This window comes from Hippocampus bargibanti, linkage group LG05 (assembly GCF_051943395.1).
Source record: "Hippocampus bargibanti isolate YZ-2025 linkage group LG05, ASM5194339v1, whole genome shotgun sequence".
Lineage (NCBI taxonomy): Eukaryota > Metazoa > Chordata > Actinopteri > Syngnathiformes > Syngnathidae > Hippocampus > Hippocampus bargibanti.
This window is the reverse complement of record NC_142738.1, coordinates 22,606,275-22,629,196: the sequence shown is the minus strand read 5'-3', so window position 1 is coordinate 22,629,196 and position 22,922 is coordinate 22,606,275. Positions and strand designations below refer to the sequence as shown.

General features: G+C 43.9%; 1 long non-coding RNA gene across 1 annotated transcript; it reads left to right on the top strand.

Moving 5' to 3' along the window:
• Positions 1–10,709: 10,709 nt before the first annotated feature.
• Positions 10,710–22,730, top strand: LOC148898236 (uncharacterized). The gene is made up of 5 exons (XR_016115067.1): positions 10,710–15,377; positions 15,970–16,038; positions 16,211–16,243; positions 19,298–21,935; positions 22,032–22,730. It is a non-coding gene; the product is annotated as an uncharacterized LOC148898236 (long non-coding RNA).
• Positions 22,731–22,922: the final 192 nt, after the last annotated feature.

Below are 22,922 nucleotides of genomic sequence, written 5' to 3'. Positions count from 1 at the left end.
ATCAACATTCATTTTGTGTGTGTATTTTTATTTCACTTGGATACACACACTTTGGACTCTCTACCGCCATCTTTTGGATTTTTAGATATTTATGTTCCAGCAAAATTCAAACTGGAGAAAACAGTCTCATGGGGTTATTAGAAAGTAAAACTGATTCATTTTCATTACATGTAATATTTGTCTAAGTTTAATTAATTTTTTAACAAAACATAATGTTCTGAAATAGAAGTCGTTTTGTGAACCCAACATTGGAATATGGCCTCAGACCCATCCAAAATTATACCTTAAGTCAAACCACTGAAAAAAATACATTGAATGAACAGGTTTAAAAAATTAGATAGAGTGGAGAAATTTACATTTGCTTCATGTTCATTCCATGAATGACATACTGAGCAAAGTTTATGTTGTCATTTTATAACTCCACATTTGTAATTAGAAGTGTACATTTCTAACAGTAAGGTAAGACCTATGTGAGTATTTTACTGGGTTTTATATTCTGATGTATGAGTGATGGAACTATTATTTACCCTTATATTTAGGGCATCAGTCTCATCTTTTGCAAAATACATACAAGGACAGAGGTGGCAGAATAAATGTGTACTCAACTGTCTTGTTACTTTTAAAAAACATCACAGAAAAAAGGGGCACTTGAGTAAAAGTAAATACATACATCGTGAAAGAAGCACAAGGACTGAGTCATTGGTAAGTAACTTCTTGTTTGTATTCAAATTAGCACATTAAACAGAAATAGTAAAGTGATATTCTATTTCAAAAGTTGTCCCTGGGTGCGAGTGCGGATGGACCTTAAAGCAATAAGTTAAATAAATAAATAAATAAATAAATAAATAAATAAATGGATGTGTGGGGCGTGTGGGTCGATGGATGATGAATGAATGAAGTGACAGCTGTAAGCATATTTACACCCTTTGGCGGTCCCAATGATGATCATGTAGTTCTCTTGGTCAACAAGATTGGGGCCAGAGTTGAGGGAGCATTTGCTGACATGTTCAGTTGGGTCTTCTGCGGGTTAAAAAAATATATATAAGCGAGAAAGTTGTGATGAGATTAACATGATAAATAGCACAATACGTAATAATACGTTTCAAAATTGTACAGATGACGGCTGAAGAAACCTCATCGATGGACCACTCCTGTACGACAGAGCTTACATAGACGTAATAATACGTAATAAGTAAAGTGGTTAACCACCTCTCCCAGAACACACAATAATATATTTTGGCTGTTAAAAGAATAATTTGCACGTTTCAAGCAGCATGTGTGTGTGGTACTTGTCGAGCCATTCAAAATGAAATAAAGACTTACCTTCAAGATAAGCAAGAGGGCCTCACCTGCATTTCCCAGCTTCTGCAAAGGTGCAACAGCTGATGGTAACAACCCTGGCAAAAACAGCATATTCAGATGTTGGGGGAGGGGAAGAAAAACTATTTGAACTATATCATGTTAGTCCTACATAAGCATGATTTGTGCCAAACAGCAATACAGACCATTACTGGATGAACTGCATTTTTTTATCAAGACATTACGACTTTCTTATGACAGTACAGTATATATAACCCGACTGCACTCAAATAAATACTGATATATTTATTCACAATGAATGTCTTTTGTGGTGGTTTTAAATTGATTTAGCAGTTTTCATAAGCTAGAGTGCCTGACAAAAGTCTTGCTGCTTATCCAAGTTGTAGGAACAACAAATAAGAACTTGACTTGGAGTTCATCAATTGGAATCACAAATGGCTTATATGAAAGGCAATGCACATTATATCAAAATAAAGTTTTGGACAGAAAGGTCAGATTTTGCTTGGACAAAAGTCTTGTCGCATACAAAAATAATGTAGAAATTATACATATATTTCATTTTGAATACACAAATATGCTACAATAACGTCAGAACATAAAGTCTTGATGCATTAGAAAAAGAATTCATATTGTGTATGGCTCTTGTGAGCTTGGAGGACTGCATACATACGTCTCGGCAAGGACTCAATTAATTTATTGATGAAGTCATCTGGAATGGCAAACAAAACAGTCTTGCAGGACTCCCAGAGTTCATCAAGATTCTTCGGTTTCATCTTCCAAGCTTTCTTCATCTTACCCCAGACATGTTCAATAACATTCATGTCTGGTGACTGGGCTGGCCAATCCTGGAGCACCTTGACCTTCTTCGCTTTCAGGAACTTTGATGTGGATGAGAAGGAGCACTGTTGCAGAATTTGCCCTCTCTTGCAGTTTGGAATGTAACGAGCAGCAAGAATTTCTTGATTCTTCATGCACACCCCCATACTGGATGTAACCCCAAACCATGATTTTTCCTCCACCAAACGACTGTTTTCTAGGTGAATCTTGGATCTAAAGAGTTTGATGTTTCTCTTTATTTGTAAGTAGGTTCGTTGTGAGATCTCCCAGGCAGGTGACATGCAGAGATTGATCATGGCGTGGAGTCGAGCAAGTCGTGCTGTCAAACTCTGTGCGATGCTGAGCAGGTGTCTGCGAGCTGCATGTGTCTGGGTCTGAGAATGTTCTTCTTCTTGTTGCCAGTCAGCGAGTTTAGTGGCAGGGCAGCCTCGGCACAGTTCGGGATGAAGCGGCGGTAGAAGTTTACCATCCCGAGGAATTGTTGTAATTGGGTTACCGTCTCGGGTGTGGGAAAGTCACGGATAGCCTGCACCTTGCCAGGTAGAGGACGTACTCCTTTGCCATCGACTAGGTGGCCGAGGAACTTGATCTTGGGTTGCCCAGAAACGCACTTGTCGGAGTTGACGACCAGGCCGTGCTCGTCCAGACGCTTGAAGACCGTTTTCAGGTGCTGCAGGTGCTCCTCTTGGGAGTCGCTGGCGATGAGGATGTCGTCGATGTAGGCACAGCAGAAGTCAAGACCGCGGAGGACAGAGTCGATGAAGCATTGAAAAGTCTGAGAGGCGTTCCGGAGGCCGAATGGCATGGGCAAGAACTCCAACGAGCCAAATGGGGTGGTGACGGCCGTCTTCGACACATCCTCTTTCGCGACAGGGATGTGGTGGTAGGCTCTTACCAGATCGACGGTGGAGAACACTGTTTGTCCGTGGAGGAAGGACACGCAGTCGTGGATGTGAGGAAGAGGGTAGCGGTCAGGAACTGTGACGAAATTCAGCGCACGGTAGTCACCGCGGGGACGCCAGTCGCCCACCTTCGCCATGGGGACCATGTGCAGCGGGGAGGCCCATTTACTGTCCGATGGACGGATAATACCGAGCTGAAGCATGTGGTTGAATTCGGCTTCAGCAATCCGTTGTTTCACTGGGGCAAGGCGGCGAAAGCGTTGAAACTTCGCGGGACCAGCGGTCACCATGTGGTGAACAATGACGGGGGCAGGTAGGGTCGTCCGACTGGTGTTGGTTAGGTCGGTTGCGGCTTGGGCTGCACTCTCGAATGGTGATTACGGCAGCGTTCTCGACTGTGGCTGTATTCCCGGATTTCGGTTCGCAGGGCACGCATCTCGTCGATGAGCAGTTGGAGAGCATCAGTCGAGGGCCCTGGCATCGGAGGAAGCTGCATGGCAGAAACGGTAGGCTGCCGCGCGTACGCCTCTGCAACTTTGTCGGCGAGGGCGACCAACTCCTGCAAGGTGGAGTCAGGTGATGTTGTTGCCAGGACTGCTTGGATCATCGGGGGCAGCTTCTCTATGAAGATGTTCCGCAGGAAAAAACGAGCCGGATGCGCTCAGAAGAGCCGTTAGGAGGTGAGCCGTTCTGGGAGGTGCACACGTCTGCCGCTCCGGGTCGTTCGGCCACACGGAAAGGCCAGGTACAAAGAAGGTCGATCACCAGACATGGGGGGCATTGTTGGGAAGGTGGTCGACGTCGATGTTCGAGAGCACGGGGCAACGTGTGCTCTCCGACTGCCGGTTTGAGTCAGTCGATGGAGACTGTATCCTCGCGGCCGTTGATTTGAATCCAGAACGTCTTCTCACCACGGGAGAGGACGGAATACGGGCCAACGTAAGGGGGCTGGAGGGGCTTGCGCACCCGATCACACCGCATGAAGACATGCGTACATGTCTGGAGTGCGGGATCCACCTGCGTCGGTCGGTACGATGTTCGCGGCGGCCAGGGCCGCAGAGCCAGCGCAAACTGCCGGAGGCGGGTGAGCAGATCATTGACGTCGATAGTCGTTGCGTCGGTCAGGTTGAGCAGCTCACCAGGCAGTTGTAAACTGGCGCCATATACCAGCTCCGCTGGAGTCGAGTTGATGTCGGGTTTTAGCGTGGAGCGGATGCCCAGCAACACTGGAGGCAGGTTATCCACCCAGTGTTCGGCATTGTCGGAAGACATCAGGGAGGCCTTCAGTTGGTGATGGAAGCGCTCAACCATGCCGTTCGCAGCTGGGTGGTAGGCCGTCGTCCGGTGTCGTTCACATCCCAGAAACTTGCACAGCTTGCCAAATAGTGCAGACTCGAACTGGGCTCCACGATCGGTGGTGATGGACTTCAGTGATCCAAAGCGGGCGACCCAGTGTTGGAGGAAGGCACCGACAACAGCTTCGAACCCACAGTCGGACAAGGGAAGGGCTTTGCACCATCGGGTGAAACGGTCAATGCAAGTCAACAAGTACCGGAAGCCACGGGAGGGGGGAAGGAGTCCGACAAGATCTATGTGGACTTGACTGAACCGGCCGTTCGGCGTGTCAAAAATTCCCACGGGTGACTTCGTATGGCGCTGGTCCTTTGAGCGTTGGCATCGTAGACAGCCGCGCACCCAGTCTCGCGCATCCCTCTGCAGTCCTCTCCAGGAAAACCTTTTCGCCAGCAACTTGGTCGTACCACAAATTCCAGGATGAGAGAGACTGTGCAGAGAGTTGAACACCTTTCGCCGGAAGGAGTCTGGAACCAGTGGTCGAGGGACGCCGTCGGACTGGACGTACAGGATTGTGCAGCCAGAGTTAGGGAGAGGGACAGCGATGATGTTGGGGTCGTTGGCATGGTCGGTCAGACCTTCTCGTACCTGGGCTGCTGCCATCTCGTCGTAGTCAAGACCGTCTGGGAACTGGATCTCGTTGATCTCAACCCAAGAAAGGGCATCTGCGACCTCGTTTTGAGCCCCCTGGACGTGGCGAAACTCAAGGTCAAATTGCGAGAGGTAGTCCAAGTGCCAAACTTCTCGCTCCAGGTACTTCGTCGATGCCGAGGGGATGGCGGAAGGAGTGGCTTGTGGTCGGTAAAGATGATGACACGGCCACCCTCGATGAAGTGCCGGAAGTGCTTCACGCTAAGGTAGACGCCAAGAAGTTCCCGGCCAAAGGTGGAGTACCGGCGTTCGGCCGGCTGGAGGGCCTTGGACAAGAAGGCGATGGGTCGAGAGTCACCATTAAAGCCGTCGTGGAGAACCGCACCGATTGCAACCGTGGAGGCGTCAACCATGAGAGACAACTGACCATCGGGGCTTGGGTGAGCTAGGAGTGTTGCATAGGAAACGAGATCCTTCAGCCGTTGAAAAGCCTTTAATTGCTCGGAGAGGTCGACAGCAATGTTCTTCTTCTTGTTGCCAGTCAGCGAGTTTAGTGGCAGGGCAGCCTCGGCACAGTTCGGGATGAAGCGGCGGTAGAAGTTTACCATCCCGAGGAATCGTTGTAATTGGGTTACCGTCTCGGGTGTGGGAAAGTCACGGATAGCCTGCACCTTGCCAACTAGAGGGCCTACTCCTTTGCCATCGACTAGGTGGCCAAGGAACTTGATCATGGGTTGCCCAGAAACACACTTGTCGGAGTTGACAACCAGGCCGTGCTCGTCCAGACGCTTGAAGATCATTTCCAGGTGCTGCAGGTGCTCCTCTTGGGAGTCGCTGGCGATGAGGATGTCGTCGATGTAGGCACAGCAGAAGGCCGGAGGCCAAATGGCATGCGCAGGAACTCAAACGAGCCAAATGGGGTAGTGACGGCCGTCTTCGACACATCCACTTTCGCGACAGGGATCTGGTGGTAGGCTCTTACCAGATCGACGGTGGAGAACACTGTTTGTCCGTGGAGGAAGGACACGCAGTTGTGGATGTGAGGAAGAGGGTAGCGGTCAGGAACTGTGACAAAATTCAGCGCACGGTAGTCACCGCGGGGACGCCAGTCGCCCACCTTCGCCATGGGGACCATGTGCAGCGGGGATGCCCATCTACTGTCCGATGGACGGATAATACCGAGCTGAAGCATGTGGTTGAATTCGGCTTCGGCAATCCGTTGTTTCGCCGGGGCAAGGCGGCGAAAGCGTTGAAACTTCGCGGGACCAGCAGTAACAATGTGGTGAACAACGTCGGGGGCAGGTAGGGTCGTCCGACTGGGGTTGGTCAGGTCGGTTGCGGCTTGGGCTGCGCTCTCGAATGGGGCCGCGTCCGTGATTACGGCGGCGTTCTCGACTGTGGCTGCGTTCCCGGATTTCGGTTCGCGGGGCACGGATCTCGTCGATGAGCAGTTGGAGAGCATCAGTCGAGGGCCCTGGCGTCGGAAGAAGCTGCATGGCAGAAACGGTAGGCTGCCCCGCGTACGCCTCCGCAACTTTGTCGGCGAGGGCGGCCAACTCCTGCAAGGTGGAGTCGGGTGGGTTGTTGCCAGGACTGCTTGGATCATCGGGGACAGCTTCTCTATGAAGACAGGAAACTCTGGTCCTTGATGCTGTTGCCCGCCACCGTCTCGAGGCATTGCAGGAGCTGGGAGGGCCGGCTGTCTCCCAGCTCGACGTCATGCCTCAAGGCTGTGTACCTCATGTGTTCCATGAGGGTGGTGTGCCTCAGGATTTCCTGTTTCAGGGCCGCGTAAGGATTCTCGGCCGGAGGGTCAAACGACCAGCCAACTCCGGAGTGAGGGCTGCGACCACATAGTGGAATTTGCTGGTCTCCTGGGTGATGGCACGGTTGACGAATTGGGAGTCAACCACTTGGAACTCCAGAGCTCCATGTCATCGTGCCTGGGGGGAAGGGGGGGGGGGGGGTTTGAGGGAGACGGCGGAAATCTGGTCTCTTTCCATTAGGAGAGTTGATTGGGCTGAGGAGGAGAAGAAAAAAAATCCTCCTGGCTGGCTCGCCAATAAAGATGTTTCTCTTTATTTGTAAGTTGGTTTGTTGTCAGATCTCCCAATCTCCCAGGCAGGTGACACGCAGAACTTGATCGTGGCGTGGAGTCGAGCAAGTTGTGCTGTGAAACTCCGTGTGATGCTGAGCAGGTCTCTGCGAGCTGCGTGTCTGTCTGGGTCTGAGTCCGAGATGAGTCTGATTCTCTCTGTCCCGCAACGGCTACTTTTATACAATTTTCAAGCGTGTGACATGTGTCAGGCTGAGACGCACTTCAAGGAGACCAAGGGCTTGAAAGACATCAAAGCCGCGGTGCGCACCGGTGACGCCACAGGTCCATGTGGGTTCCAACAGGTCTTCTGCAGTATTTGCGGCGATTGGGATGCAGTTCAATGGACGATTCATCAGAAAAATCAACCTTCTGCTACTTTTCCACTGTCCATCGTTTCTGCAAGCTGTGGGCTTGAGCAAATGCAACACGATTGTTTCGTTGTCTTCTGTTTAATGCTAGTTTCTGAGCACAAACTAGGCCATAGAGACCACTGCGTGAGAGAAGTCCACAAACTGTCCTTGTAGATCAGGGGTGGGCAAACTTATTGACTGGCGGGCCATAATGGGTTCTAAAATTTGACAGAGGGGCCGGCCAGGCCAGGAGCATATGGAGGCAGTGTTTGGGCCGGATATACTAAAGCATTAAATGCAGTGTGTGCGAACCTCAGCACAGTAAGCACACTACAACCCAATTTATTAAATGTCTTTCTAACGTGGAAAATAGCCCTTAGCAGTTCAAACATTTGCCTCATGGAATATGCAAGATATGGCATTTACATACTATTTCGCGGATACCTGGAATATAAGGCCAGCAACTTTTCAGAGTTGTCTGCCCTGGTGTCCGCTAGCTTTTTGTCATGAGTCAGTTTTTACTATAATTTGGCCAAGTTCGGTGGGCCGGATTAAAAATCCTGACGGGCCGTATGTGGCCCGCGGGCCGTCGTTTGCCAATGTCTGGTATAAGCCATAATAATCAAAATTCTCACAAATAAAACCTCAAAATATCTTGCAAATCATGTTATGAGTAAATAATATATTCATTTCACCTTTTAAATTGAATCACTTAAACGAATGAATGTTTTCACAAGATTCAAATTTTCTGAGTTTTACCTGTATATGATCAACTTCTCTGAAACAAGAATATGCGTCAAGGATCCTCAGTCTTGGGCTTGACCTTGCATATTTCTTGGAGTTTGATGTGGTCTTGTTGGCTCTCTGTAATTTGTGAAGCTAGAAAAAACCCCAAGCAACAAATTTAACCATCAAAAGATGCAGTGTCACTGGCCATTGTGTCAATTACTATTTGCCACTTAAATTTGCTCATGCAACATTGATACTAAGGCCTACATTATCCAGGAAAATTAATTCGTAAAAAAAGCTTCATTGTCAACAATCCACAACATTGTTCAATTATGCAACACTGTTCACAAACTATGTAACACAAGTAAATATTAGATTTAGATTTAAGGCTAGCGTTGGGCTGAAATCCTAAAGTCAAAACGTAACTAACATTCACGTCTATTAGACAAAAGTACTATTGCACTCGAAAATACTAAATGAAATCCAATACACCTCTCTATAAAGTGCTATTGTGTAGATAGATATGCATACACACTGCATAGATAATGATGTAACTGTTAATGCTAACGTTAGCTGAACACACGTTTTTAGCTTGCATGAACCTAATTTGAATGTCGAACTTAGCGTTACCTAATATAGCAACGCGGGTGTCAATATATCGCAAAAGTTAAACGGAAATTACCTTTTAATATTCCGGCTGCGATGTGATCCAGTCCATCTTCTTTCATGTTGATAGTGATTCTTTTCAGGAGCGAATGATGTGTGTTGTGTTCACCAACGAGCCGGCTCTCTGTGCGTGAACGACGGGGAGGCGGCTAATTTTTTTTCAAATGAAAGTGAGATGGGGCCTGTGTCCGAGGTTCATGATCTACACCAGTGGTTGTTAAACTCAAATTCAAAGAGGGCCAATATTAAAAAAAGAAAATTGTCGAGGGCCAGACCATTTTTTTCAAAATTAATTTGTTTGTTTTTATTATCTTTAACATACAGTCAACTAATGTACTTTATTAACTATCCTAATAAATTACAACTGAATTTTTGCTTAAATACTGAAATCAGAATAGGTTTAAGAGAATAATAAAAACAAAAACTGAAAAAAACATCAGGCTTCTATATCTTTAACTTTATTCATTCTAATTGTAATTTAAATCATTTCATCACAGACATCACATCAAGGCCAACACCTAAACTATATCTCTTTCAACTTTGAATAGACGATGCCACCAGTAAATAAAATAATATTTATCCATTTTAGTTTTTTTTTCACTGCTCAGTTACTCTGGTGATGCACAAGTATACAAGCTGAATACTTGGCATCGCTTTTACATGCAAGTGCATCAATTTCTGGAGTCTGGCTCTGCACAGAGAATTCAAATTGTAGACACCTTTCGCGGTACATGTGCTGTAACATGGGGCGGCGGGCCAGATGTAATACATATTTGAAATCATTTCGCGGGCCAAATATAATTGTAGTGCAGGCCAAAATTGGCCCGTGGGCCTGAATTTGACATGTCTAATCTACATGATTTGTCTGCAAAACTGAGGGATTGCCTATGAAATGAATGTGCAAACCATGCTGTTGCAGACAAATGAGTTGTGCTAAATGGTGCTAAATGTATTGAATGGTGATGTGGTAGAATTTGGACTGATTAAGAACATGTATCTTGTCCATTTTATGCTGTATTGTTTTGAATATCAAACATTTGAAACTGTACGCTTTGACAAAGAGTTCATGGCAGACAAAGTTGAAGTCTTGCTCAGGCCACCGAGTTAGTAGATGTAGAAAACCTTGTTAATTTCAACTCATACTCCACATTCGATACTTGTCAAATATTATCTTGGGATATCATGGCATATTAGATGTTCAAATGTGGTACAAGTTATGAGATGAACAATGATTTTCAACCACTGTGCCGCGGCACAGTAGTGTGCCGTGAGAGATCAAGAGCTCACATTTGAAAACACATATTGATGAAAAGGTTTCTTCAGCTGTTCTTCAGCATTTCGCTTCATGCCGGACGTTTCGCTTCATCTCCAAGAAGCTTCGTCAGCTTCTTGGAGATGAAGCGAAACGTCCGACACCTTCAAAGAAGTACAGATGACGGCTGAAGAAACCTTTTCATCGATGGACCACTCCTGTACGACTGAGAGCTTACACAGACATCTCATCTCATTTTCCGTACCGCTTATTCCTCATTAGGGTCACGGGGGTTGCTGGAGCCTATCTCAGCTGTCTTCGGGCACGGGGCAAGGGACACCCTGAATTGGTTGCCAGCCAATCGCAGGGCACACAAAGACATACAAAAGTCACTCACACTCACACGTAGGGACAATTTGGAATGGTCAATCTGCCTGACATGCATGTTTTTGGAGTGTGGGAGGAAACCGGAGGACCCGGGGAAAACCCACGCGGGTCCGGGGAGAACATGCAAACTCCACACAGGGAGGCCGGACCGGGACGCGAACCGGCGACCTCTGCACTGTGAAGCCGGTGTGCTAACCACTCGACTACCGGGCCGCGCGCTTACACAGACATAAAACACATATTAATCATTTTCTGCAATCATTGTCATTGTCCAGTGTCCATGCTGTAAACACTAGGGGGGTAATTAAATATTTGTCCATGTGGCAACATGTAGCCGATCGTCTCGTTCCTCCGAGAAACTTAATGATGCATGTGAGAGGTCGTGGTGACAGTCAAGGAGTTAAAGGAGTTAGGAGTAAAAAGGGCAACTGCAAACTCCGAATTGGGTTGTGTACAAGATTCTGACCCGGATGAAGGCCCTAGTATTAGTGTTGGGGAAAATAAAGCAAAGACGATGACCTTAAGGCAACATAGTGAAAGCTATCTTTCGTATGGATTTATTTTGATCGGCAATGAGACAACACCTTCTCCATTATGCCTGTTGCGTGGCGAGAAGCTGCCTTTCCAGCAGCTCATGTATGTTGTTTTTCTACTTTCATTCCTTTCATCACTTTGCTGCTGTGAAATGTAAATTTCTCCACTGTGAGACTAATAAAGGCAAATCCAATCCAACAGCGCCATGGTGCCGAGCAATTTGAAAGAGTAGTTGAAACTAGCCAAAGAGTAGAGGTGAGCATTTGTGAACAGCAGTATGGGTTCATGCCAAAAACGAGTACGGCAGATGCAGTGCTATGTGACATTGTTGTTACGAGTTATTAAAAGTTGATATTGAACACAATTTATCATACCCCCCTTCAAAACAGACCTCAATCAAAGTTTAAAAAAAGCTGTGGCAATTTTGATCATCAGTTGAGGTCTGTTCTCACGCTCTAACCTTACTGTCTTCCCCTACGCCACTCCCGCCCACTTTCTGCAACTGTGTCTGTCTCTAATTCCCATCCCCCACTCGTTTAGAAATCAATGAGCAGACTGCCAACAAGCTAAAAACAGTCACTGCTTTGGACATTGAAACTGTATCTTATGAATTGCATCTTATAAATAAATATTTTCATTGCACTTCCATCTTAGCGTTGGATAATTATGCTGCTCTAAGAATAATTATACATTTTCATGTGAGTTTTTAAACCATGATATTAAGTTGAAAAAATGTGTAGATTATGTTGTGGGTCATTTTTACCTGTATTTCTACAGTCCAAACCATCTCAGTCTGGCCTTTCTGACATTCTCTCCAAGGCCTCTAATATGGCTTGTCCCTCTGATAATCTCATTCCTGATCCTATCCAACCTGTTCACTCCCAAAGAAAACCTCAACATCTTCAGTTCTGCTACCTCCAGCTCTGCTTCCTGTCTTTTCTTCAGTGGCACTTAAGGACCAATTATAATTTTCCATGTTAGTTTAATACATATAGTTTTATTTGCTGTACCTATGTTAGAGGTATGTGACATTGGAGTTCATATAGTTTAATTAAAACACGATGTTGCTCAAAACGTATCGTTCTCAGCCTTAAAATATACCTCAATCAAAGTTGAAAAAATACCGTGGGAGAATTCTCAGTGAGACTTGGTGACTGTTGCACTACCCCTCCCCCACTTAATTAGTGACACAGAGACTGTGCGCGTCTCCCCGCCTACGCAGCGCGGATGAAGAAAAAAAAGATTCTGCACTCTATTGCAATGCCGAAATAGTAGTTGAAACTAGCCAAAGAGTAGAGGTGAGCATTTGTGAACAGCAGTATGGGTTCATACATCTTATGAATTGTCAAGAATAATTATAAATTTTCATGTGAGTTTTTAAACCATGATATTATGTTGAAAAAATGTGTTGATTAAAGAAAGAGTAGTTGAAACGAGACAAAGAGTAGAGGTGAGCATTTGTGAATGTGTTCATGCCAAATGTGAATGTGTTCATGCCATAAAGAATACGGCAGATGCAGTGCTATGTGACATTGTTGTTACTAGTTATTAAAAGTTGATATTGAACACAATTTATCATACCCCCCTTCAAAACAGACCTCAATCAAAGTTTAAAAAAAGCTGTGGCAATTTTGATCATCAGTTGAGGTCTGTTCTCACGCTCTAACCTTACTGTCTTCCCCTCCCCCACTCCCGCCCACTTTCTGCAACTGTGTCTGTCTCTAATTCCCATCCCCCACTCGTTTAGAAATCAATGAGCAGACTGCCAACAAGCTAAAAAAACAGTCACTGCTTTGGACATTGAAACTGTATCTTATGAATTGCATTTTATAAATAAATATTTTCATTGCACTTCCATCTTAGCGTTGGATAATTATGCTGCTCTAAGAATAATTTTTTTTTTCATGTGAGTTTTTAAACCATGATATTAAGTTGAAAAAATGTGTTGATTATGTTGTGGGTCATTTTTACCTGTATTTCTACAGTCAAATAATAGTTGACATCAGCAACAACTGCATCTGAGATCTTGTAAATATACTTGAAAAGAAACAACATATTTTCTATCCTCTTCTTTTCCTTTGGGCTTTTTCCTTCAGGGGACGCCACAGCAAATCGGTGTCCTCCATCTAACCCAGTTTTGTGCATCGTCTTCTCTCACACCAGCTATCTTCATGTCCTCTTTGACAACATCCAGAAACCTCCTCTTTGGTCTTCCTCTCGGTCTCCTGCCTGGCAGTTCAAGGCTCAGCATCCTCCTCCCGATATAATCACTGTATCTCTCCTCTGGACATGTCCAAACCATCTCAGTCTGGCCTCTCTGACTTTCTCTCCAAAGCCTCTAATATGGCGTGTCCCTCTAATGTACTCATTCCTGATCCTATCCAACCTGGTCACTCCCAAAGAAAACCTCAACATCTTCATCTCTGCTTCCTTTCTTTTCTTCAGTGCCACTGTCACCACGGTTTTATACACCTTTCCTTTCATCCTAGCTGAAACCCTTCTATCACGCACCACACCTGACAAATACTGAGGAGAGATCATCCCCACAGCTTCAGAAATTTACTGGGAAGTTCTCCTGAAGTTTATCTACACATGGCGGTAAATTGAATTTGTCACGTGATATAATGACTTTGCAGTCTTTCATTCATCTTCACTACCATTCATCTTCAGACTTTGCAGTCTTTCATTCATCTTCAGTACCACATGCGTCCTCTGATTCTTCTCAGATGCTCCTCCAGGTAGTCTTCCAGGATAGACTTGCATATTCCATGCATAACTACATTTTACATCATAGGCTGCCCACATTTTCATGGCATATTTGCCAGGTTTATTGAGCAAGTGCTGTCTGAAAGTTGTCAAATCAGATCACATGAGATGTGTGGAATTTCTTTTGAGACATTGTTTCTTGAAAGATTGGCTTTACATACTCTTCATCCCACAGACATTCAGTTGCTTCTCCCCATGACCTGTGCACTCTGGCTAATAACTGAATTCCAAGGTATGCATGCAAGTCAGTCTGATCCAATGGCTTCAATTTCTCTTGAAATACATGCTTCCCCTCCAAATTTGTCTTTTCCTGGAGAATCTTTTCTATTGGTGAGGACATGGACAGCTGAAATGCTGATTGAAGAACATCAGGTGTAATTTTGGTCACAACAGAAGATGATATTCTGCCTTGACTTTGGTGTGGTGATGTTGCATGACCATTTTATCTCACCATCCTTGTCCCCTCTGCGGCTGATGATTCCCGCTTTCCTTGGTTTTTATCGAGGAGAGAGACAGCAGTAGAACTGTCCTCTGTCATCCTTGTCGTTGGATGCATTACGAAACTTATTCAAACTCTGCAATGTAACTTATTTTGCTGTACATCTTGTGAAGCTTGTTTTGGTGTGTTGGTCGAAGAGATAACATTGGATTGGATTGAATGTACCTTTATTCGTCTCGCAGTGGAGAAATGACATGAGGATGGTGACACGTCAAATCAGAGAATGTTCCTGCTCTCTATACATCTGGCTCTCTGGCAGTTAAAACAAAGTACTGTTCATCAAATAGACATGATTTTTGGGATATGAACAGCTGCTTGCTCACATTGCAGTGGATGGGTCAAAATGCTTTAAGAAAAGCTGTGTCAATTTTGATAATTATTTTTACCATTGGTCATGAATGTGAGGCCTATTTTCACACTGTAAAACCTTCGGTTCAACTGTGTGACTGTCTGCAATTCCCATCCGCCATAAAACTGCACATACAAAAAAAGTCTATTGTTTTATTTTGCCTTGGACATTGAAACTATGAAACTAACTACTATGTATATCTTATGAATGGCATTAAATAAGTAAATAATTGTGTTTCATAACACCCCCATATCAGCGTTTGATAATTATGCTTCTCTAAGAATAATTATTCTTTTTCGTGTTAGTTTAATACATATAGTTTTATTTGCTGTATTTATGTTAGAGGTATGTGTGATTGGAGTTCATACAGTTTAATTAAAACACAATCTTGCTCAAAATGTATCATTCTTAGCCTTGAAATACAATAGACCTCAATCAAAGTTGAGTTGAGTTGAGTAAACCTTCACTGTTAGACAGAGTGACTCTGCATACCCCTCCCCCACGTATTAGTTGCTCTGAGACTTTCTGCAGGATGGCGCCCACACTTTGATCAAGCAATTAAGAGCGCTCAGGCTCCAGGACGCCATGCGCACTGCGCATGAACAAAGTTTTGCAGCCCTCCCCCCTCGCCCAGGACACTGACAGTGCGTGTTCATCAATTTAATAAACTGCGAGCGCACAACCAGCCCATCAGCCCAAAGGAAAAGTGAACAGTGAGCGAATAAGATTTCGGAATTAAATCAGGTAAGGAATTCAAGTTTTGAATATTTTTCTTACAAATGTGTCATTCTAAGAAATTACTACAGGATTCGAACTTTCGTGTTTTATCAGAATGACAGTGAAAGCGTCGTCATGTTAATTGAGCAGAGAATAAAATGAAGCTGATGTAACTGATGTAGTAATAGTGTAATACGTATTGAGTGAGAAGCACGTAGCAACGTAAATCGAAACTTAAGTCCGGTCAGTATTTCAGAAGTGCCCATTTGGTCCCAATCGTTGTCGCGTCGGGCCAGCCAATAGAACGTAATTTAAACGTCACACATAAATGTAGCACAAGCGAAAAAAACGCACAGCCAAATTTGGAAGCACGATAAAAAACAAATGGCACACAATAAAAACAAAAGCACAGCTACGGTGATACCAAATGACATTTGATTTATTTACTTTGACCACCCCTGGTCACGTGTAGAGGATTTCTTTGTATTATGAGTTTTTTTTAAATACCACGTGAAGGAGCGTTATTTGTTAGATCACATGATTCACGTTGAATTCAAATGATAACCCATTTGAGCTGTACTGATGACTTTTTTTAATCCCACCACCTGAATTTTTTTAGGTTATCAAAATATCTTATATTATTTTGGATAAGGACCTGGAGAATAACATCAAGAAAATGACTACCCAGGTATGTTTCAGGACAATTTCGCACACTTTTTATTGGAATTGATAGTTTAGTGTAAATTAAATGCACTATCAATTTGAACGTGACCATCATTCTTATTTTGTTTGTGTTCCGTTAACTGACATTGTTTTTCTTTAGCACCTGAATATTAATCTATTTACTTTTATTGCATTAGGCCCAGCAAGATGATGTCAACACAGCAATTCAGGTACATTTCAGTATTACTATTTTGTTGCACACTTCCATTTAATGTGTATCTACTGTGTATCTAAGTTTTTTTACTTGTTGTAAATGCTTAATACAGTAAAGGAATGTTTTCTTGGACCAAAATATTAACGACAACAAAAACAATTCAAAATACTTGAACACATGCACTATTGGATGAATTTCAAAGTTTTGCTAATAACAAAAATCACTCCATACATTCTTAACAATAGCTATGACGTTTTACTGTGAAAAATGGTGTATTTGAGTATTCCATGCTATCTTTTATTTCAGTGATTCACTTAATACACTTTTTGTAGCACCAGACATGAAAATGAAAATGAACATAAAGAAAACATGGTGGTGTCAAATTTTCTTCCATGGCTATATGCGCCTGTGGTTACAGCCAAAGACAGTGTCTTACCATCTATGTAATGTAACGTTGCAAAAACACAACGTAAAATACAAATCAATTTCCAGAACACAAAGTACTTTGGACAAATTACTATATTGCGACCCCTTATCAACACAAAGGTTATATGGATCAACAAAAGCTCTGCATTTAGGCTGAAAAAACTTATATTAGGTGAGATGCATATTGTCAAAGTCAAAGTCAGCTTTATTGTCAAACGTGCTAATATGCATGACATACAGCACAAATGAAATTAATGTCCTCTCGGACCCAGCGTGCAAGACATGCAAGGCACTTATAACGTGGCTAAAAGACATACAATTGACAACAGACAATACTTATAATTTCCTTATGTAAAGTGAGGTAGTGTCGTCTAGAAAGTGAGGCAGTGACGTATGTAAAGTGAGGTAGTGACATATGTAAAGTGAGGAAGTGACGTACATAAAGTGACGTAATGTCGTAATTGCAAAAACAAACAACTAGAAAGGGTTGAAGTGAGGTCTTGTCTAATGAGAAATAACAAAAAATAGAGTTCAGGATGATCGTACAGCATGTAGCGTGTAGTCAGAGTTCGGTGAGTGTGGCAGTGGGAAGGGGCAGGCTGGGCAGGGCTGGGAGGGAGTTGAGTCTCCGGACTGCCTGGTGGCAGAAACTGTCCTTGAGCCTGCTCGTCTTGGCTCGGAGACTCTGCAGTCTCCTACCCGATGGCAGCAGGCTGAAGAGGCTGTGGGAGGGGTGTGTGGGATCGCCAGCGATCCTGATGGCTCTGCGGGTGAGGCGGGTGTTGTAGATGTCCTGAAGGGGGGGGAGAGAGACACCGATGATCTTCTCAGCTGTCCTCACGATGCGCTGCAGAGTCTTACGGCAGGACATGGTGCAGGCGCCGTACCACACGGTGATACAGCTGGTCAGGATGCTCTCGATGGTACCGCGGTAGAAGGAGGTCATGATGGGGGTCGGGGCTCCAACCCTTTTAAGCTTGCGGAGGAAGTACATGCGCTGGTGGGATCTCTTGGTGATTGATGCCGTGTTGTGGCTCCAGGACAGGTCTTCGGATATGTGCACTCCCAGGAACTTGGTGCTGCTCACTCTCTCCACTGCAGCACCGTCTATGGTTAGTGGAGCATGCTGGGGGCGCACTCTCCTGAAGTCCACAACAATCTCCTTCGTCTTCTCCACATTCAGACGGAGATTGTTGTCCTTGCACCACGTGGCCAGGCGGCTGACCTCGTCCCTGTAGGCTGTCTCCTCGTCGTTGTTGATGAGCCCCACCACAGTCGTGTCATCCACAAACTTTATGAAGAGGTTGGAGCTGGGTGATGATGGTGAGCAGTCGTGCGTGAGCAGAGTGAAGAGGAGGGGGCTCAGCACACACCCCTGGGGGGCCCTGTGTTCAGCGTGATGGTGCTGGAAGTGTTGTCGCCAACTCTGACTGCCTGTGGTCTCCCCGTCAGGAAGTCCAGCAGCCAGTTGCACAGGGAGGTGCTGATCCCCAGTTTGCTCAGTTTATCGGTGAGCTATTGGGGGATGATTGTGTTGAATGCTGAGCTGAAGTCGGTGAACAGCATTCTGACGTAGGAGTTTCTGGTCTCCAGTTGGGTGAGCGCTGTGTGGAGAGCAGTGGAGATGGCATCATCGGTCGAGCGGTTGGGCCGATATGCAAACTGGAAGGGGTCATGGCTGGGGGGGAGGGCAGCCTTGATGTGGTTCATAACTAGCCGCTCGAAGCACTTCATGAGGATGGGAGTGAGTGCGACCGGGCGGTAGTCATTGTGGCAGGTGGGGGACGACTTCTTAGGGACCGGGATAATGGTGGTGGCTTTGAGGGAAGTGGGCACAACAGCCTGGCTCAGAGATGTGTTGAAGATGTCCGTGAAGACATCTGTGAGCTCCACAGCGCAGTCTCTCAGAACACGGCCAGGAATGCCGTCGGGACCCGGGGTTTTTCGTGGGTTGGTCCCTCTGAGGGATCGCCTCACGCTGTCCTGGGACAGTGTCAGCACCTGTTCGCCGGGAGGTGGTGCGGTCTTCTGTGCTGGAGTGCTGTTGTCTGCCTCGAAGCGGGCGAAGAAGTCGTTCAGCTGATTCAGCAGAGTGGTGGAGTTCTCACAGGTCTGTGGAGAGGGCTTGTAGTCTGTGTAGTCTGTGTAGTCTACAGTATATGTTTGTTTAGCTTTTCGTTCTTTTCTGGCATCTTTTTAATGATAAATTGCAGTTGTGGCACTCTATTGGCCAGACAGAAATGAACATACGCTTTAATTAAAAACAAGACATAATACGCTGAAAGAGTTAAAATAAATATTGTAATTATATACAGAAATTGCCGATTAATAAATCTATGAAAATATTGCCCTGAGTACAGCTCACATGGAAAATTGTTTCCTCCGCAATCCATACCAGCCATCATTGTTATTTGTTTGCAGAATACTTGGAAATCAGTCTCTTATTGTGACGCAGCTAATTCGCTAAATGTGTAGTGGCAACTAACTACCATGGAGGACTTGTTAATATATACGATTAATATTTTATCCCACAGGCAGTCCTCATTATGACCTATCTCATCATATAAACATAAATCAGTACTACTTAGTAGTATTATTTGCAATGGTATTTTCGGATCTTTTTACTTTTTTATATTTATAACAGATGGACAATCCCACTGAAGAGAGCGATTTTTCTGACTTGGACAGTCATTCTGGATCAGATGTGGAATACAAACCTACCTATACATCATCCACTGATTCGAGTGTTGATGAAGAGATATCCCTTCCAAAGGTAAAAAATATGCCCTGTCATGACACATACAATGAAGACTCTACAAGTCAACAGACATATGGAGCAGACCAGCGTAGAGTCGCGTCTGCAATTAGAAAACAAAGTAACCCATTAACCTATGTTCAACGAAAAAACAAAAAAACAAAAGATGAGCAAAGAAGATCCATCTGTAACCATAAAAACGTGTTCAAGAAAAGAAGGCAAACGCGTTTGGGACAAAAGGCATTATTGTTTCTACTGTGGCCAATCAAATTTGAAGATGGCAAGACATTTAGAAAGGAAACATATGGAATTTAAAGAAGTTGCTTTCACGTTCAGCTTTCCATCAGGATCCAAAAAAAGAAAGTCCCTATTGGAACAGCTTCGGAACAAGGGAGACTTCAAACATAACAGCACGGTTCTAAAAGATGGACAAGGGGAACTTGTCACATGGAAGCAGCCAACCGATGCCGCCTCCACCGATGATTATTTGCCCTGCCCATCATGTTATGGGTTGTTTTTAAAAAATGTCTGTGGAAACATCATTCAATTTGTAGAGCAAGAGAGCTATGCAAAGACGACAAGCGAAGGAAAGGAAAGAGGGTCCAAAATATTGCTGCCAGTCTCCTCCCAACAGCCGCATCATCAGAGGGATGTGAAACAATTATCAATAACATGAGACAAGATCCTGTATCGTTTCACATACGAAAGGATTTCCTAATTTGCAAGTATGGCGAATCACTGTATTCCAAACATGGCCGTGTCAAGTCCAAGCACCAGTACATTGCGCAACGAATGAGGGAATTGGGACGGTTCATGCTTATTGCTAAAAAAATGGATAAGACCATCGCGGGTCTGCAGGATTTGTGTACGCCTTTAAAGTTTAACACTGTTATAAATGTCGCAAAGAAACTCACTGCGTTCAGTCCAGGGGAAAATGAATATGGGAAATCCTCCACAGCTCTTAAATTAGGATTTTGTTTGAAAGGAGCAGTGGAAGTCCTTATTGGACAGACTCTGATGGAGGACCTGGCAGAGAGAAAGGCAAAAAAATTTCTGGAACTCCTCGAAAAAAAACTGGAAAAACCATGTATCAGTCAGTGCTCATCAAACAATAGATGAAAAAAGATGGAATAAACAAGATGATATTCCTCTTACCAAGGATGTCATCACACTCAGGGACCACCTTAGAGTGGTTGAAGAGGAGGCAAAGGCCGAATTGACCCAAGGGATGAGTTTAGGTGCTTTTCGTAAATTGAATGAATCTGTTCTGGCACAAATGATTGTTTTTAACAAGCGGCGTGAAGGGGAAGCATCACGTTTGACTTTCGAGACCACCAAAATGCCAGCACAAATCCAGTCAATCAGGACATTTTTGAAACACTTTCACCATTGGAAAAAGAGTTAAGCAAGCTCTTAACTCGCATTGAAGTCCGGGGCAAAAGGGGCAGAAAGGTCCCAGTGTTTTTTACAGAAAGAATGTAGGAGTCCATCAACGTTTTAATTCAAAGGCGACAAGATGCAGGGATACCTGCTGAGAATCCTTATCTTTTTGCAAGACCAGGTGCAATGACAAATATCCGGGGATGTGACTGTCTGAGCAAATTTGCGAAAGAAAGCAACGCAGAAAACCCTCATTTCCTAAGGTCTACCAAACTGAGGAAACAGGTTGCGACACTGTGTCAGCTGTTGGAGCTTAGTGAACAGGAATTGGAACAAGTCGCAAGGTTCATGGGACACGACATCAGAGTGCACCGAGATTTTTATAGACAGACTGATAAAACTTTTCAAATTGCAAAAATCAGCAAGCTGCTTTTTGCAATGGAGCAAGGCACTGGAACACTTAGTGGAAAGAATCTTGACACCATTAAATTATCTTTTTCTGGTAAGCATTCACTGAAATGTCATCATATTTAAAAAAAAAATCATTTTGAGACTGGCATATGACTGTTCGTATGCCAAGGTAAAAGTTTCAAAAATGTAACGTTCGTAAACCGAAAATTGAAAATGTCTTTGGTTTATTTCAAATGGTTTTGTATACTTTGGCAATCTAGTTAAATCAGGCCCTATCAATTTTAGATTTTGACCCCTTTTCAGACACAAGGGGGCCACTTTTTTTAATTTCCCAGATGCATCCCTGTAGAATTCCAAATGATTCCTTTTGAAATGGCTCCCTGTCCCACCATAACAAGTGCAAGGTGTCATTTTGCTTGTTTTACTTTAAGGTGACGTGACAAAAAAAACGAGCAAAGCGCTGTCATGGCAAACGGAATAGAACTTCTGACTCAGATGGTAAACTGGAAGCTTTTTTTGGCTATTAGTCTTACCTTGAGGTATTGGTTCGCACTAACTTTTAATTTTGGATCCAGAAATATTTTTTTTTTCTCCATAATTTAACAAGTTAAAATGCATGCACCGTATTTGCCCATGAGTGTCAAATTAGCAATGTCTCCTTTCTTTGTAGATTTGAGTCCAAGAAAAAAAATTGCTTCCAAAGAGCATGAAAAATCAAAGTCAGAGAAAAAGAAAGGTAAGTCTATTTATTTTATGTATATAATCCACACTGTAATGCTGCCACAAGTGGTCTTTGTGAGTATCATTAAATTGCAATTGTCATCATATTTAGGGTCTCCCAGAGTAAATTTGAGGAGACCGTGGAGTGAAGAAGAAAAGGCTGCTGTGGAAAAACACATGAAGAGACTGATAAAAGGGCATCAAGTGCCTGGGAAAGAACAGTGTACTGACTGCATTAAGAAAGAGCCGCAGACTTTGGCTCAAAGATCCTGGAAAGACATAAAGAACTTTGTCCACAACAAAATTGTGACACTCAAAAGAAGATCCACTTCTCGGGTTCTTCAGTTTTAATGATACAACAAATTTGTTTTGATGTGCATGCCTTTTTCTTCACAAATATGCACTTTAGTACATGTTCTAGTTTCTTACAAGAGTATTTAATTTTGTATTATATTCCCTTTTACTGTTGTTAAAAATGTTTTGCTTCAGGACAGATTTCATGTTGACATCATGTTAAAATAAAGTTTTAGTTTATTTGATTTGGTTATGGAAATTCATTGAGCAAAAGCATGAGTCACTTTACCAAAGTAGTTATGATACAGCAATCGACCAGACCAGCTTCCGATTGATATGAACATATAAATAAGGAATTCCATTTATTTTAAGTTAAAACTATCAAGTTATTCATTAAACAGTCTCTCTCTCTCTCTCTCTCTCTCTCTCTCTCTCTCTCTCTCTCTCTCTCTCTCTCTCTCTCTCTCTCTCTCTCTCTCTCTCTCTCTCTCTCTCTCTCTCTCTATATATATATATATCGATACTATTTCTATGCACGCACGGAGAAAATTACATGCAAACAGGGTCGGATATATCGATAGTCCCGGTTATATCGATATTTTTTCGGACTCCCTTGAATATCGATATAACGAGACGTTACTGTATATATATACACACAATTAAAATACAAAATGTCTGCCGTGTAATTGTAGGTGATAATGAGAGGTAA